Source organism: Zea mays, chromosome 10, assembly GCF_902167145.1.
Source record: "Zea mays cultivar B73 chromosome 10, Zm-B73-REFERENCE-NAM-5.0, whole genome shotgun sequence".
Classification (NCBI taxonomy): domain Eukaryota; kingdom Viridiplantae; phylum Streptophyta; class Magnoliopsida; order Poales; family Poaceae; genus Zea; species Zea mays.
In genome coordinates, this window is record NC_050105.1 from 123,038,094 (window position 1) to 123,056,632 (window position 18,539).

An 18,539-nucleotide genomic window follows, 5' to 3' on the forward strand; every position below is an offset into this window, starting at 1 on the left:
CCCTTCCCATACCATCTTGGAAATGGGAGGACATTTGCATGGACTTTATAGTGGGATTACCCAATACATCCAGGCACCATGATTCTATTTGGGTTATTGTGGACAGACTGACAAAGACTGCGCATTTCTTACCAGTGCACACCACCCACAGGATAGAGAAGTATGCAGAGATCTACATTGACCAAATAGTTCGTCTGCATGGGATACCAAGGACTATAGTCTCGGACAGAGGAGCACCATTTGTGGCACGATTTTGGGAGCAATTGCAGGAATCCCTTGGGACCCATGTCATACGAAGCTCAGCCTACCATCCTCAAACAGATGGCCAAACAGAAAGGATAAATCAGATTTTGGAAGACATGTTGCGAGCATGTGTACTACATTATGGGAAGGATTGGGACAAGTGTCTGTCTTTGGCAGAGTTTTCTTACAATAACAGCTATCAGTCCAGTCTGAAGATGGCACCTTTTGAAGCCTTATATGGGAGAAGGTGTAGGACCCCACTAAATTGGTCTCAAGCAGGAGAAAGGGAAATTTTTGGGCCAGACTTGGTACTTGAGGCAGAGGCAAAGGTCCGGATCATCAAGAAGAACCTAGAAGCTGCTCAGGCTAGGCAAAAGAGCTATCATGACAAGAGGCGGAAGCCTCTACAGTTTGAGGTGGGAGATCATGTCTATCTTAAGGTATCACCCACCAAGGGTGTCCAGAGATTCGGGATCAAGGGCAAGTTAGCTCCTCGCTATATTGGACCCTACGAGATCAAGGAGGCTTGTGGACCCGTTGCCTATCAATTGGAATTGCCACCTCACATGTCAGCAGTTCACAATGTGTTCCATGTATCTCAGCTGCAAAAATGTGTTCGCCTACCCACTAAAGTACTGCCATAACCGGATATTGAGATAGACCCAGACTTGTCCTACCAAGAGTACCCCGTCAAGGTATTAGATCAAAGGGAGAGATCAACTCGGGCAAGGTCGGTCAGAATGCACAAGGTTCAGTGGAGTCACCATTCAGCAGAAGAAGCTACATGGGAGACTGAGGATTTTCTACGCTCTCACTTCCCCGACTTTCTACCCAAAGGAGTCGGTATGTAACCCCAAAACCCCACCCCCACCTGCCCTTTGAATTCAATTATAAGAGAAACTTAGATAACAAGGATAGTCTAAATTGTGGATTTAACTTAAGAAGGGCTTCCTTCTGAAGTTGCAAAGAGAATAACATTCGAAGAGCAGTTAATAAGAGAAACTTAACACACCTTCAAGCACCCCTCCAAGGGACTCTACCTGAAATCTCGGGACGAGATTCCTTTAAGGGGGGAGGGCTGTAACACCCCAGGTGTTACCTTGGCTAGAGCCCACCTTGGCACTAAAGGCTATGATCACATGTGGTAGAGACTTAAGGGAACATATAAGAACCTTGGAGGTATTGTGTTAATCAAGTTGTTAATGGCCTAAGAAGTATTAATCAAACCCTTGCACACTTATTACCTTGGATAAGAGGGGGGAAAGAACCCTAGGCCCTCCTAAACCCTATCTCCCATACCCTGGTTAAGGGGGGGAAAAGAGAGTAAGCAAGATGCAAAACATGAATGATCTTTAGCAAAGCCCTAACTAACCTTATAACCATCAATTAGGGGAGGGTAATATTGCAAAAGACCCCTGGAGAAACCCCAATTCAAATCTCCAAGTGGAGAGAGGGCTAGAGCTCTCTATTTCTCTCTAAGTCCAATTTTTAACCCTAATCTGAAGATCAACTGTGTTCACTTTGAAGATGGCACCAAAACTACTTAGGATCTATACCAAAAATGTGGCATACCACCTAAGGCACCCCCTCGAAAAAGTGGAAACCGAGACTTTGACGTTTGACAGGTCTTGGCATCAGTTTTGTCGCGATGTGGGCAGTGAGACAAGCCAGATTTGGCGCCCGTCTATCTCTTGATCTAGGGCGTATCCTCCATTGGAACTCACACATGAGAGATAGCCCTAGGTGCCAGGAAGAGGTCTGCGCCGGATTCATGGCAAGATTCGCACGTTTGTGATCTCTGCACGCGTTTGAACAATGGAAGAAACACACCTCCACGTGTTCGACGCCTTCTGCCCGCGCTAGAGCACACCCGCGCGCGCCCCCGCATGCCCAACGCCGCGCCCGAGCCAAGCCAGCGCCATGGCCCGCGCCCGCGCCTATAAAGCCCTCCCAGGCTTCGACTGTACTCTTCCGCGCACACTCAAACTTCACCGGAGCTCAGCTCGCCGCCGTTTGCCCGTGTGCAGCGTGTCCGCGGCCGCTCGATCCTCTGCCACCGTAGACCGGCCAATAGAGCCATTCCCAACCCCGTCCAGCCCTCGGAGAAGACTGTGCACACCTCCGTGAAGCTCCCCGAGCGAGGAATCGGAGTTTGCTTCGCCGGAGAGGCCAGTCCACGCTCGCCGGAGCTCTCAACCCCGCCGGAGTACGTGGACCGGGTAATCCACTCAATCATCCTTCGATTCCTGGTGCACACGGTCACTACGTTACCCCGTGAAGCTCACCGTGCCTTTGGATTGAACCAGTTCGCCGTGGTTTGGCCGGTACGCTCGCCGCCGACGAGAACACCCGCCTGCGCGCGTGGACCGAGCGATTCCGGCCATCCCCGACGTCAAGCCGTACCTCGACGTGACCGCCAGAGTCTCCTCGAGCCAACCCTGCCCTTCGCCGAACCTCCCTCGCCGCCGGTAAGCCGCGCCACCCTTTTCTTTCCCGCGGTTACTGTTTGCATTGGGGGAAGGACTGCGGGTGAGAGGGAGAGAAGGTCAGGGGGTTTTGTGAAATGTCAGAGACACAGGGGAATAGTGGTGCAAGGGTAGAACTGCGAAGGTTGATTTAGTTTAAACCCAGGGACCTCGGTGTAAACTGTTTTTCCAGAAAACCTTTATTAAGTCTGTTTTTAATTTGAACAGAAACTTTAAAAACTCATAACTTCAGTTTAGTTCATCCAAATTTGGTCAAACCAATTTTGCCAGACTTTAATTAATGTAACCTACTTAAGAAAAATATAAAACCCCTTGGTACTATAGAAAACTTTAAAGTTCTGATTTAATGATAGTTTTAGCCAAAAGCTCAATAATAGAAAGAAAAATAGTTGTGCTATTTGGCTAGGGTTAGAAAAATTTGGAGAAGTTTATATCTACCTACTGACCTGTTTAAAAATGTTAAACCTCTTTGTCCACCCCAATAAGTTAGTCTTTACCCCTTATTTTGCAATATGCTTAGGATTAAGAAAACTAGAAAAGGGGGTATAAATAATGAACCAGAGAGCACCTCTATTTTTGTTGAGATACTTATTCAAGGTAGTTCACTGGAAAAATATATCATGCCATGTTTTAGTATAAAATAAGTAGGATACCTTTTATTTTAATAAAACAAGGATAACTTAGAAAAACCCTACAAAAATAACCCCAAGGTAAAAACACCCCCCACCCTTGGGATAACTAATGTTTTATTAATGAGAACTTAGGAAAAATATGAAATCTGCTGTTTGACATTTTTCAAATAATAATGTAGTAGAAAGTGCCTTTTTGACATTAAATTTAAGAAAATCATAACTAAATAACCACCCCTTAGTTTTCTGTGATTTTTAGCACAGAAGCCTATTATTACTATTGGATGCCAGCAAAAATAACCTTTAGGACAGAACCCACCCCTAACTAAGAGATGTAGTGTAAAGTGGCCCATTTTGCATAACTCTTGTTATTTTTGTTTAAAGTCTAGCCTTTGTACTTTAAGCCTCAAATTCTTAAAACAGGCTAGAATGGCAAATGGCAACCCACTGTACCTTTTTACAGAATTTTTGGAAATTTTTAAAACACTGTCATAGTTCAAACCTACACTAGAAATCATAAGAAATTAAAGTGAGGAAAAAAAATGAATAAGGATAATTAGTGCCATCCAAAACCCTTGTAATTTTGTCCACTGAAATATATAAAGGCAATACAAGTCCACTATGTTATCTTCAATGGAAACCTAAGACTAAAAGGTAATAAGTATAAACCACTTGGAGCCTCGCATGACTAAGAAACCCTAAGTCACTTCTTGACGTAGTTCTTTTTAGCATAATGTTATTAAATCTTGCATAATCATGACATACATGTTCATTGCATTTCGATAGACTGTAACCTTGCTGACGGAGAGTACGTCCTCGTGCCGGAGCAAGGAGCTGCTCAGGAGGTAGCCCCGGATCCAGCACCAGAGTCTGCACCAGAGGACCTGCCTGCCACTGCTTTGTAAGGCAAGCCCCGGTTTTATGCATAACCTGTTAATTATGCTATTTTAATATACTTAATGATTGTAGGATTGATTGTGCACTTAAGTGTAGGAGTTGTTTGAAACCCTAGTTGCATGATCTCAGGGACCCCATTGAGATGAATACTAGTATGCTAAGTCGAGTAGCTGCTTTATTAATTAGGATCTCGGTAGAAGTCGAGTGATTTTTCTAGCACTCGCGCGAGGTCAGGAAATTGGTTGTATCCATTTTCTATCATAATGGTGTTGATATATGGACAACAATCCATGGGGATTGGTTGTCCACGGGATAAAAATTGGAATAAGGATTAAGGTGTGGTACCGTGAGTCAAGCGTTTGAACGTACTAAACACATACCGAGAAATATGGTAAATCGTTAAGCCTAGTACCTGAGTGAACCTGCCCGCAGACATATTCCCTCACGCGACCTGAGACGAGGTCTCCCATTCCGGTTATGGTGGGTACAAGTGCGGTCACTGCACGACGGCAGTCGGGGTCAGTGAGGCATTGTACGCCAAGGCGGTGAGCCCTGATCTGTTGCCAGGGAATCGATGGGGACGGTTGATGTGTGTGGGGACGGAGTGCCCCTACATGTCGTGTGCTTAGGTTTACCTTGCAAGGATAAAAACTCGATTCGAATCGTCTGCTTCTCGCAGCTAATGAGACTGCTTGATCCATGCTGCTACATTGAGTAACAAGTGGAAATATGATGAGTTGATGTAAGCTGTTGATTGATAATAATGCTTGCTACCATGTATGAATAGATAGTACATCTTTAGCCTTAAGAGAGTCACACTTAAATTTGACAAAGTTAAAAACTTGATTTAGAAACTCAGCTAGTGCTTTTGGCAACCAAACCCCACAGCCAAACAGTTGCATGTCTAGAGGTAGAGGAGTAGACTCCTCACACCGGGTAAGTCTAGCTGAGTATTAGTATACTCAGCCTTGCTTGTGGCATAATTTTTTACAGGTTCTCTGGAGGACATGGTTGCTGGAGTGACTTGGCCGTCCATCTTGCCACCGGGTTGGACTGTCGAGTGGGACCCTACCTCGGCTGAGGAGGAGCATGAGGAGTGATGGGACAGGCTTCCCCATCTCTATATTTATTTACCGTTAGTTTATTTCCGCTGCACTTCGAACAATGATGGTTACTTTTGCAAAACTTCTATGATGATGTAATAACTTACTACCCCTTTCATGCATGGTTTTATGCTTTATTGTATTTGCTCTGTGACTCACCATCGAGTGAGATTGTGGTACTTGATCCTGTCAGTGGCCGTGTCGGACTAGATCCGAGGGATTGACGGGTTATTCCTATTTAAGTGTGGTCTAGCCTCTAAGGCAGGGCTTAGGCACTTAAGTTGGAATAATTCGGGCAGTTCCGCCACAGAATACCCAAGTGAAGCGCGAATAATCATCCACAATAACTAGACAGTACTTACTCCCGCCGATGCTTATGTAAGCTATCGGGTCGAATAGGTCCATGTGTAGGAGCTCCAGTGGCCTGTCAGTCGTCATGACGTTCTTATGTGGATGATGAGCACCAACTTGCTTCCCTGCTTGGCATGCGCTACAAACCCTGTGTTTCTCAAAATGAACATTTGTTAATCCTAAAATGTGCTCTCCCTTTAGAAGCTTATGAAGATTCTTCATCCCAACATGGGCTAGTCGGCGGTGCCAGAGCCAACCCATGTTAGTCTTAGCAATTAAGCAAGTGTCGAGTTCAGCTCTATCAAAATCTACCAAGTATAGCTGACCTTCTAACACTCCCTTAAATGCTACTGAATCATCACTTCTTCTAAAGACAGTGACACCTACATCAGTAAATAGACAGTTGTAGCCCATTTGACATAATTGTGAAACGGAAAGCAAATTGTAATCTAAATAATCTACAAGAAAAACATTGGAAATGGAATGGTCAGGTGATATAGCAATTTTACTCAAACCTTTGACCAAACCTTGGTTTCCATCCCCGAATGTGATAGCTCGTTGGGGATCTTGGTTTTTCTCGTAGGAGGAGAACATCTTCTTCTCCCCAGTCATGTGGTTTGTGCACCCGCTGTCGATGATCCAACTTGAGCCCCCGGATGCATAAACCTACAAAACATGTTTAGTTCTTGACTTTAGGTACCCAAATGGTTTTGGGTCCTTTGGCATTAGATACAAGAACTTTGGGTACCCAAACACAAGTCTTTGATCCCTTGTGTTTGCCCCCAACATACTTGGCAACTACCTTGCCAGATTTGTTAGTTAAAACATATGATGCATCAAAAGTTTTGAATGAGATGTCATGATCATTTGATGCACTAGGAGTTTTCTTCTTAGGCAACTTAGCATGGGTTGGTTGCCTAGAGCTAGATGTCTCACCCTTATACATAAATGCATGTTTAGGGCCAGAGTGAGACTTCCTAGAATGAATTCTCCTAATTTTGCTCTCAGGATAACCGGTAGGGTATAAAATGTAACCCTCGTTATCTTGAGGCATGGGAGCCTTGCCCTTAACAAAGTTGGACAATTTCTTAGGAGGGGCATTAAGTTTGACATTGCCTCCCTGTTGGAAGCCAATGCCATCCTTAATGCCAGGGCGTCTCCCTCTATAAAGCATGCTTCTAGCAAATTTAAACTTTTCGTTTTCTAAGTCATGCTCGGCAATTTTAGCATCTAACTTTGCTATATGATCATTTTGTTGTTTAATTAAAGCCATGTGATCATGAATAGCATCAATGTTAACATCTCTACATCTAGTGCAAATAGTAGTGTGCTCAACGGTAGATGTAGAGGGTTTGCAAGATTTTAATTCTACAACCTTAGCATGCAATATGTCATTTTTACTTCTAAGGTCGGAAATGATAGCATTGCAAACATCAAAATCTTTAGCCTTAGCAAGCAATTTTTCATTTTCATCTCTAAGGCTAGCAAGAGAATTGTTCAATTCTTCAATCTTAGCAAGCAAGTCATCATTATCATTTCTAAGATTGGGAATTGAAACATTGCAAGTAATAGATCAACCTTAGCTAACAAATTAGAATTCTCATTTCTAAGGTTGTCTATAGTCTCATGGCAAGTGCTTAGCTCACTAGATAATTTTTCACATTTTTCAACTTCTAGAGCATAAGCATTCTTAACTTTAACATGCTTTTTGTTTTCCTTGATTAGGAAGTCCTCTTGGGAGTCCAAGAGATCATCCTTCTCATGAATGGCACTAATTAATTCATTCAATTTATCTTTTTGTTGCATGTTTAAGTTGGCAAAAAGAGTACAAAAATTATCTTCCTCATCACTAGCATTATCATCGCTAGAAGACTCATATCTAGTGGAGGATTTGGATTTAACCTTCTTCTTTTTGCCGTCCTTTGCCATGAGGCACTTGTGGCCGACGTTGGGGAAGAGAAGTCCCTTGGTGACGGCGATGTTGGCGGCGTCCTCGTCGTCGGAGGAGTCGCTAGAGCTTTCGTCGGAGTCCCACTCGCGACAAACATGGGCATCGCCGCCCTTCTTCTTGTAGTACCTCTTCTTCTCCTGTCTTCTCCCCTTCTTGTCGTCGCCCCTGTCACAGTCACTAGAAATAGGTCATTTTGCTATAAAGTGACCGGGCTTACCACATTTGTAGCAAACCTTCTTGGAGCGAGGCTTATAATCTTTCCCCCTCCTTTGCTTGAGGATTTGGCGGAAGCTTTTGATGACAAGCGCCATTTCCTCGTTGTCGAGCATGGAGGCATCGATGGGTGTTCTACTTGGTGTAGTCTCCTCCTTCTTCTCCTCCGTCGCCTTGAATGCGACCGGTTGTGCTTCGGACGTGGAGGGACCGTCAAGATCGTTGATCTTCCGTGAGCCCTTGATCATAAACTCAAAGCTCACAAAATTCCCGATTACTTCCTCGGGAGTCATTAGTGTATATCTAGGATTACCACAAATTAATTGTACTTGAGTAGGGTTAAGGAAAATAAGTGATCTTAGAATAACCTTAACCACCTCATGGTCATCCCATTTCTTGCTCCCGAGGTTGCGCACTTGGTTCACCAAGGTTTTGAGCCGGTTGTACATGTCTTGTGGCTCCTCCCCTTGGCGAAGACGGAAGCGACCGAGCTCCCCCTCGATCGTTTCCCGCTTGGTGATCTTGGTTAGTTCATCACCCTCGTGCGCGGTCTTGAGCACGTCCCAAACTTGCGCTTTTTAATCCTTGCACCTTGTTGTACTCCTCCCTACTTAGAGAGGCGAGGAGTATGGTTGTGGCTTGGGAGTTGAAGTGCTCGATTTGGGCCACCTCGTCCTCATCATAATCCTCATCCCCTACAGATGGTACCTGTGCTCCAAACTCAACAACTCCATATACTTTTGTGGAGTGAGGTTAGATGAAATTTCATTAAATCACTCCACCTAGCATAATCTTCACCGTCAAAGGTTGGCGGTTTGCCTAATGGAACAGAAAGTAATGGAGTATGTCTAGAAGTGTGAGGGTAGTGTAAGGGGATCTTACTAAACTTCTTGCGCTCATGACGCTTAGAAGTTACGGAGGGCGCGTCGGAGCCGGAGGTGGAAGGTGATGAAGTGTCGGTTTCGTAGTAGACCACCTTCCTCATCTTCTTCTTCTTGTCGCCACTCCGATGCGACTTGTGGGAGGAGGCTTTCTTCTCCTTCCCTTTCTTTTTGTTGCGGGACTCTTCCAATGAAGCCTTCCCGTGACTTGTAGTGGGCTTTTCGCCGGTTGGCTTGTCGCCGGTCTCCATCTCCCTCTTGGCGTGATCTCCCGACATCACTTCGAGCGGTTAGACTCTAATGAAGCACCGGGCTCTGATACCAATTGAAAGTCGCCTAGAGGGGGGGTGAATAGGGCGAAACTGAAATTTACAAAGTTAATCACAACTACAAGTCGGGTTAGCGTTAGAAATATAATCGAGTCCACGAGAGAGGGTGCAAAACAAATCGCAAGCGAATAAAGAGTGTGACACGCGGATTTGTTTTACCGAGGTTCGGTTCTCGCAAACCTACTCCCCGTTGAGGTGGTCACAAAGACCGGGTCTCTTTCAACCCTTTCCCTCTCTCAAACGGTCCCTCGGACCAAGTGAGCTTTTCTTCTCAATCACTAGGAACACAAAGTTCCCACAAGGACAACCACAAGATTGGTGTCTCTTGCTTTAATTACAAGTGAGTTTGATCGCAAGAACAAATGAGAAAGAAAGCAATCCAAGCGCAAGAGCTCAAAAGAACACAACAAATCACTCTCACTTAACACTAAAGCTTTTGTGGAATTGGGAGATGATTTGGTCACTTGGGTGTGTCTTGTATTGAATGCCTAGCTCTTGTAAGTAGTTGGAAGGTGGAAAACTTGGATGACTTGAATGTGGGGTGGTTGGGGGTATTTATAACCCCAACCACCAAACTAGCCGTTTGGTGGAGGCTGCTGTCGCATGGCGCACCGGACAGTGTCAGGTGCGCCAGCCACGTCACCAGGCCGTTGGGTTCCGACCGTTGGAGCACTGACTGCTGGGCCCGCCTGGATGTCCGGTGGCACACCGAACATGTACTGTAGAGTGTCCGGTGTGCCACTTCACGCGTGCCTGACTTCTATGCGCTCTGGCGCGCATTAAATGCTTCTACAGGTGACCGTTAGCGCGAGGTAGTCGTTGCTCCGCTGGCTCACCGGACAGTCTGGTGTGCACCGGACATGTCCGGTGAATTATAGTGGAGCGGATTCCCGAAGCTGGCGAGTTCAGAGTCGCTCTCCACTGGAGCACCGGACACTGTCCGGTGGTGCACCGGATAGTCCGGTAAATTATAGCGAAGCGCCTCTGAAAATTACCGAAGGTGAAGAGTTTGACTTGGAGTACCCTGGTGCACCGGACACTGTCCGGTGGCACACCGGACAGTCCGGTGGCACACTGGACAGTCCGGTGCGCCAGACCAGGGCACACTTCGGTTATCCCTTGCTCTCTTTGTTGAACCCATTTCTTGGTCTTTTTTATTGGCTAAGTGTGAACCTTTGTCACCTGTAGAACTAATAGACTAGAGCAAACTAGTTAGTCCAATTATTTGTGTTGAGCAATTCAACCACCAAAATCAATTAGGAAATAGGTGTAAGCCTAATTCCCTTTCACCCTCGGAAGGGTTCAACAGCCGCCTCAGAGCACTCGGGCTCCGCGCCCACTACTGGTCAGAGGTTCGAAGGCTGGCCCCTCGGAAGGGTTCAACGGCCGCCTCAGGCCACTCGGGCTCCGCACCCACTACTGATCAGGGGTTCGTAGGCTGGCCCCTGAAGGGTTCTGACAGCCGCCTAAGAGCACGCAGAGCGAGGGATGACCCTGGGTACGTTCGATACATAACCAAGGCTCGGGCTACGCTCCCGAGGTACCCTAGGACATTTTCGAGACCGACGGGAATGATTTTGTAACAGAATCCCACCACAGGGAGGCATCGAGCCCTCGGACCCCGTCAAAAGGGGACCGGGTCCGGCGAATCACCCGCAGGTACTTTTGGAGCGCGCCTCCGGGCCACTAGCCGACCCCTAATGAATGGGGCACGGGCGTCCACTCGGATCACCCGCTAGCAACTCACTGGAGACACCATGTTCGGCGCCCTCCGAGGGCAACATGGCGCTTTCCCCCTCCTCCTTGCGGAAAGGCGACGCAGGGGCGCATGAAAAAAGACGAGTCTGTCCTTGACCGTCCTCTCGCTCTGTGCGGAGGCTCGGGGGCTGCTCTCGCAAACCCGGCTCCGGCCAAACCGTTGACAGCGTCAACATACGAGCCCAAGAACTTGGGACTCGACTATGCACCCGGGCTACGGCCAGTTTGCATGAGGGAACAACCAGACCGGCCAAAGCATCACGAAACGCGCTAAGACCTCGAAGGAGTCAAACCACTCCTCCGAGGCCTCGGCGGCTACACCCGGCGGGTGCGCTCGCGCGCACCCACCGGAACAAAACGCAACCGAGAAAGGCCGGTCCCCTTGCAAAAAAGTGCGACAAAAGCCTCCAAGCGAGTATCAACACTCCCTTCGAGGCTCGGGGGCTACTGTCGGGGACCATAATTAGGGGTACCCCCAAGACTCCTAATCTCAGCTGGTAACCCCTATCAGCACAAAGCTGCAAAGGCCTGATGGGCGCGATTAAAGTCAAGGCTCAGTCCACTCAAGGGACACGATCTCGCCTCGCCCGAGCCCAGCCTCGGGCAAAGGCAGCCGACCCCGGAGGATTCACGTCTCGCCCGAGGGCCCCCTCAAGCAACGGACACACCTTCGGCTCGCCCGAAGCCCAGTCTTCGCAGAGAAGCAACCTTGGCCAGATCGCCACGCCAACCGACCGTATCGCAGGAGCATTTAATGCAAGGATCGCCTGACACCTTATCCTGACGCGCGCTCTTCAGTCGACAGGGCCAAAGTGACCGCAGTCACTTCGCCGCTCCACTGACCGACCTGACAAGAAAATAGCACCGCCTGCCCTGCTCCGACTGCCGTTCCACTCGCCAGAGTGAGGTCGACAGCGGCTAAGTCCAGCCTCGGGCGACATAGGAAGCTCCGCCTCGCCCGACCCCAGGGCTCGGGCTCAACCTCGACGCTGGACGATGGACTCTGCCTCACCCGACCCCAGGGCTCGGACACAGCCTCGGCCTCGGGAGACGGTCTCCGCCTCGCCTGACCCTAGGGCTCGGGCTCAACCTCGACGCTGGACGACGGACTCCGCCTCGCCCGACCCTAGGGCTCGGACACAGCCTCGGCCTCAGAAGACGGTCTCCGCCTCGCCCGACCCCAGGGCTCGGGCTCAACCTCGACGCTGGACGACAGACTCCGCCTCGCCCGACCCCAGGGCTCGGACACAGCCTCGGCCTCGGAAGACGGTCTCCGCCTCGCCCGACCCAGGGCTCGGACTCGACCTCGACCTCGGAGGAGCCTCCGCCTCGCCCGACCTAGGGCTCGGACCGACCACGTCACAGGGGGGCCATCATTACCCTACCCCTAGCTAGCTCAGGCTACAGGGAACAAGACCGGCGTCCCATCTGGCTCGCCCCGGTAAACAAATAATGATGGCGCCTCGCGTGCTCCATGACGACGACGGCTCTCAGCCCCTTACGGAAGCAAGGAGACGTCAGCAAGGATTCGACAGCCCCGATAGCTGTCCTTCCGCAGGGCTCCAGCTCTCCTCCGACGGCCACGACATCACATGAACAGGGTGCCAAAACCTCTCCGACTGCCACGACGGCATGTACTTAGGGCTCTAGCTCCTCTCTGCTAGACACGTTAGCACACTGCTACACCCCCATTGTACACCTGGACCCTCTCCTTACGCCTATAAAAGGAAGGTCCAGGGCTCTCATATGAGAAGGTTGGCCGCGCGGGAGAACGGGCCGACGCATAAGGCTCTCGCTCTCTCCCACGCGAACGCTTGTAACCCCCTACTGCAAGCGCATCCATCCACCCTGGGCATAGGACAACACGAAGGTCACGGTTTCCCCTTGCTGTTCTCCCCCCTTCGTGTCCCGTCTCGCGCCGACCCATCTGGGCTGGGACACGCAGCGACAATTTACTCGTCGGTCCAGGGACCCCCCCGGGGTCGAAACACTGACAGCAGTTTTGAGTCATTGATCCATGAAGGGTGCAACCATGTGTCCCATTTGTCGTCGTCGGAATTTAACACCAGCGAGAATCTTTACGCTAAGGTCAGTGAAGCTGCCGGTGCGGCGGCCAATGAAATGCTGGATCGCCTGTGGGTCGCCTTTGGTTGTGAGTTTGCTCGAAAGTGTTTAGTGGCGGAGTTAGAACGGGTAGGTGTTCGGTACTATGATTTTGGATTATTTTCGTTGTTGCTTTCTGACATTTCTGTAACAGGCGAGGAAAGGTTATAAGGGGACGGGCGGTGACGAAAAGACGACGGACATGGAGGCTGAGAGGATGGATGTCGTGGAGGCCTTCTCCGCCACAGCTATGCACACGTAATTGTTCAAGGTGACAGCTACTGCCACGAGGGATCGTTCCACCGAGACCTTGTTTGACGTTTATGACACGACGAAGGTGTAAATTTGTTCTGATGGGGTCCTTTTGGTTGGAACAGTTGTGGGGACTGACACTGTGTTTGGAACAATGCTTTCGCGCAGGTTCCTCTCTAGGGATCTACGCAAAGCGACCCTGTCTTTTTGATCAAGGAGGAGGTTTGTTGGACGATGTTTTGTGTGTTACTCCTTTAGCTTTCTGGAGTCCGTCAGACTCTAGTGGTTTTGATGATTGTTTCGATTTTGAGTCGACAGTAGGTGAGGACGATCTAGGCTTTTTACAGAGTTGAATCATAAGTCGCCTAGGGAAGATTTAGACTTTTTGTCGTGATGGACATCACGGGGTCGGAGGCCTCTAGGGCTCCTGGGGGCCTTCTGTTGAAGTGGAGAGGGTGTGTCGTACTCGTGTTGGTGCCTCTGGGTGAAGGGCCACTTCGTAAATAAATGGTTTTGGTCGGTCGGTCCGAAGGCATGGTGGCAGTGGGCGTCGGAAATTCTTTGATCTGCTTGATCCCGTGTCGGGTAAGGTGGTACGTGTTAGGGCTAGTGAGTTGGGTGACAAGGATTTGGGGCCTCGTTGCGTCTTGGCGGGGGTTGTAAGTGGTGAGTGTGCCTTGCATCATGTTCGTGAGTCAGTCCTCAGGATTTTTGATAAGGGTTGAGAGCTGGAGATTATGCTATTTAAATGCAGAGAGCACGAGTTGACCCCGAAGGAGGAGCCCCCTAGTTTGTGACTTCATGTTGTTTCGCAGTTATGTAATAATGATGTTGTGTTGTTTGTGTGTTGTGCATGGTGTATGTGTGTAAAACGCCATTTGCAGCAGTCATCACCGATTAGCAAAAAAATTAGTGTAAAACATTGCCTTCTCCCCCTTGGTCGATTATGGGCGAGTGGTGGACTTCGAAATGTTCTTTTGTATGAGCTTTGCGACGTATGACTTTTATCGAGATGTTTGGGTGTGGCCACGTTCGTCTTTAGTGTTTTTCCCTTAGACGCTTTCGCACCCAAAGGGTGTCTTCACCAAGATTTTATTTTTAATCTGGCCATGCCCTGAGGTGTTTTTGCACCCAAAGGGTGTCTTTGCCAAGATTTTATCGTAATCTGGCTTCGCCCTGAGGCGTTTTTGCACCGAAGAGGTGTCTTCGCCAAGATTTCATTGTAATGTGGCCTTGCCTTGAGGCGTTTTTACACCTAAGGGGTGTCTTGTCGCACGCCGCAAACGGGTCTCCCAGTGTGGCGGTGACTGCCTTCGTGCTCGAATGTTGGCTTTGAGAGGCTTTTCGGCCCACTCATTCGTTGGGGGTTCACACTTTATTACAAGGCTCCGCCTCATTAAAAACCTCACCCTTTGGCGAGAAAAAGTGTACAGGCCGAGTGTTCAAGTATTACATGGACATTCGCGTCCCCTACGATCGGAGTCATTCTTACATAAGCGATCGAAGTCGCTCTTAGAAAAAACTTTCACAAATCATCCACGCTCCAGCTGTGCTCTAGCTGGACGCCCATTTTGCTAGTTAGCATGTAGGCGTACGACGAAGTATTTTTGGAGACGAGGTGTGGTCCCTCCCACTTTGGTTCAAGCTTCCCTTTAGATTGTGTTTGCGTCGTCCAGATGAGGACTAAGTCGCCTTTGCAAAACTCTTTGATCTTGATAGGTTTGTCTTGCCATGCCTTGGTTGCTTCTTGATATCTGGCGATTATGTTGAGTGCTTCGACTCTGTGGTCTTCGAGTAAGTCTTTGTCCACAGGTTCAGCCTTTGGATCTGAGTTGTTTTCAACTCTTGGGGATTTGCATTTTAGTTCTTGCGGCGTCATTGCTTCCGTGCCATACATCAGCTTGAAAGGTGTAAACCCTATGCATCTGGTCTTCGTTGTGTTCAGCCCCCATACGACTTTGGGAAGTTGGTCGAGCCATCTACCCTTTATCTCGTCATGTAACCTTTTCTTGGCGGTTATGGAATTTTTTCCATTTGCCCTTTCCAATGCGCCATTTGACTGGGGGTGATATACAAACGTGAAGTTGACTTTAATTCCGACCGATGCATAGAAATCCCGGAACTGCTGGCTGTCAAACTATTTGCTGTTGACCATGGTTATCTTGGAGGGGACCCTGAATCTACAGATAATGTGCTGCCATAAGTATTTTTGGATTGTGTTTGACGTTATGACGGAGACTTCCTTTGCCTCTATTCATCTGGTAAAATATTCCATGGCAACGAAGGTGTACTTCAAGTTGCCTTGAGATGTTGGGAGGGGGCCAACAATGTCGATGCCCCAGCACCACAGCGGTCATGTGGGGGCGATCAACTTGGATTTCTGCGAAGGTCCCCCTTGCTTGGTGTGAAGACTTGACAAGCTTTGCAACTTTGGGCAACATTCTGTGCGTCCTTGACGATCCCAGGCTAGGAGAAACCGAGTCATAAAGTTTTGGAAGTGAGGGCCCTTAGGCCGACGTGGCATCTCGAGAAGCCCTAGTGGACCACGGTCATTAGTTCTCTGCCTTCACGCTTAACGATGCACTTGAGGAGCGGTTGGACTGTTCCTTTCTTGTACAAGTTGTCATCGATGAGGGAGTACTGCCGGTTGAAAGGGAAATGGCCTTAACCATTTTCTCTAAGTTGATTTTGGTGCTTCATGACCATCACAACCTTATGGACTAACTAGTTTGCCTAGTTGAGTGTTCCACAGGTGCATAAGTTCATCCATCTCAATTCTAAGTCAACTGTATAGAATAACGTAGATTATTTCGGACAGGATAGCTTTTTGGAGAAATCACTTGCGTGCGGACCGTCCATGACACCTCGACGCTCCTCAGACATAAACTATGTTGAAATCCAATCTTCTACTACAAATTGTCCAAAGAAGAGGAGAGCACCGTTCGAGACCAAGCGCGGATCGTCCTCATGTTGAAAACCAGAAAAACCTGAAGGTGTCAGGTTTCGTAAAATTCATTTTTAGCGTCCTCACGGACCGTCTAGGGTGCGGCCGTATCGTCTGCGACTGCTTTATCTGACATCTGATGATGCATTTAATGCACTTGTAGCCGTTGATATAGTCGTTACTGCTAACCATTGCAATTCCAGTCGTTGATGTGAAGGGCGGACCGTCCGACCTAGGGCACGGACCGTTCGCATGTGGCAGAAAATTAGCAATGACTATGTGGTGGTTGAGGGCTATAAATACAACCCCAACCACCTCCCTTCAACCATCAAAGCACATCACTCGAAGACATATTCAAAGCTCCCAAGTCCCAAGCTCCTCCAAGTGCCATAATTGTCATTAATAATCATTAGTGATTAGTGCCTTGGAAATTCTAGAGAGAGTGTGATCTTGTGTTTCTTTTGTTGCTTAGCTTTGATAGTGTTTTGTTCATCTACTTCTAAACTCTCAAGCAAGTGACTTGTCAAGCTAGCAAGAGACACTTAATTGTGTGGTGATCCTTGCGGGGTCTGAGTGATGCTTGAGATTAAGAAGAAGCACTCAACTGGTCTAAGTTACCGTTTGAGAGAGGGAAAGGGTTGAAAGAGACCTGGCCTATGTGGCCTCCTCAACGGGGAGTAGGTTCTATGGAACCAAACCTTGAGAAACAAATTGTTCGTGTATTTGTGTTAATCTTGTATTGCGATTTGATTATTCCTCTCCTATCTCTCTCTAAGCTCTCTTGCTCGCAAACTTTTTGAGTTAGCTCCCAAAGTTATCCACATTTATTGAGCAACTCGTGGAAGAAGAACTCTCTTCCACACTCCGATTATGTTCATACTTGTTCTAACACTATCCTCTAGCAAAAGATTGTGTTCAAAGTTTGTAATTTTCAGGTTTTGCCTATTCACCCCTCTAGGTGACTTTCAATTGATATCGGAGTCCAGCACTTCATTAGAGTCTAACAACTCGAAGTGATGTCAGGCGAACATGTCAAAAAGGAGGTATCCACTAGGGAAAAGCCTAGGTCTTTAGGAAGAAGCATGAAGACAAAACTTCATCAAAGGAGGTCAAGATATCTGGCGACAAGCAAAACGAGGAAAAAGAAGAATCTATCGGCTCCATCAAGTCGCACAAGAAGGGCGACAAGAAGAAAAAGAAGATGAAGAATGTGGTCTACTATAAGATCGACTCATCTGCACCCTCAACCTTCGACGCCAAATCAACATCTTCAAAGCGCCAAGAGCGCAAAAGTATAGTTAGATTCCTCTTCACTATCCCCACATTCCTAAATGTGTTCCTTTACTTTCAGTTCCCTTAAGCAAACCACCATATTTTGATGGTGAAGACTATTCTATGTGGAGTGATAAAATGAGGCATCATCTAACCTCACTCCAAGAAAGCATTTGGGATATTGTTGAGTTTGGAGCACAGGCACCACATTTGGGCAACGAGGACTACGACTTCGATGAGGCCACCCAAATGAGGCACTTCAACTCTCAAGCCACCACCATACTCCTCATTTCGTTGTGTAGGGAGGAGTACAACATGGTGCAAGGGTTGAAGATTGCCAAAGAAATTTGGGACGTCCTCAAGACACCACATGAAGGGGACAAAATCACCAGGATCACCAAGCGGGAAACAATTGAGGGTGAACTTGGTGGGTCGTCCTCAACAAAGGTGAAGAGCCACAAGCCATGTACAACCGACTCAAGATCATGGTGAACCAAGTCCGCAACCTCGAGAGCGCCAAGTGGGATGACCATAAAATGGTCAAGGTTATTCTAAGATCTCTTATTTTAGTAATCCCACTCAAGTGCAATTAATCCATGAGAGTCCTAGGTATGAGCAAATGTCTCATGAGGAGGTGATTGGCAAGTTTGTGAGATTTGAACTTATGGTCAAAGACTCCAAACACATTGTCAACTTGGAGCAAGGCGGGCCTCCACACCCGAGGCGCAACCTGTTGCATTCAAGTCAAAGAAAGAAAAGAAGGAGGAGCCCACACCAACCAAAAGGCTCCCAATTGATGCCTCCAAGCTTGACAATGAGGAGATGGCTCTTATAATTAAGAGCTTTCGGTAAATCCTCAAGCAAAGCAAGGGGAAGGAGTACAACCCCGCTCCAAGAGGGGTTTCTACCGGTGTGGTAAGTCCAGTCATTATATTGCTAAATGTCCATATGCAAGTGATAGTGACAAGGACGATGACAATAGGGGGAACAAGAAGATGGAGAAGAAGAAATACTACCACAAGAAGAAGGGTGGTGAGGTGCACATGGGAAAGGAGTGGGACTCCGGTGAGAGCTCCACCGACTCCTCCTCCGACGATGACGCCACCAACATCGCCGTCAACAAGGCT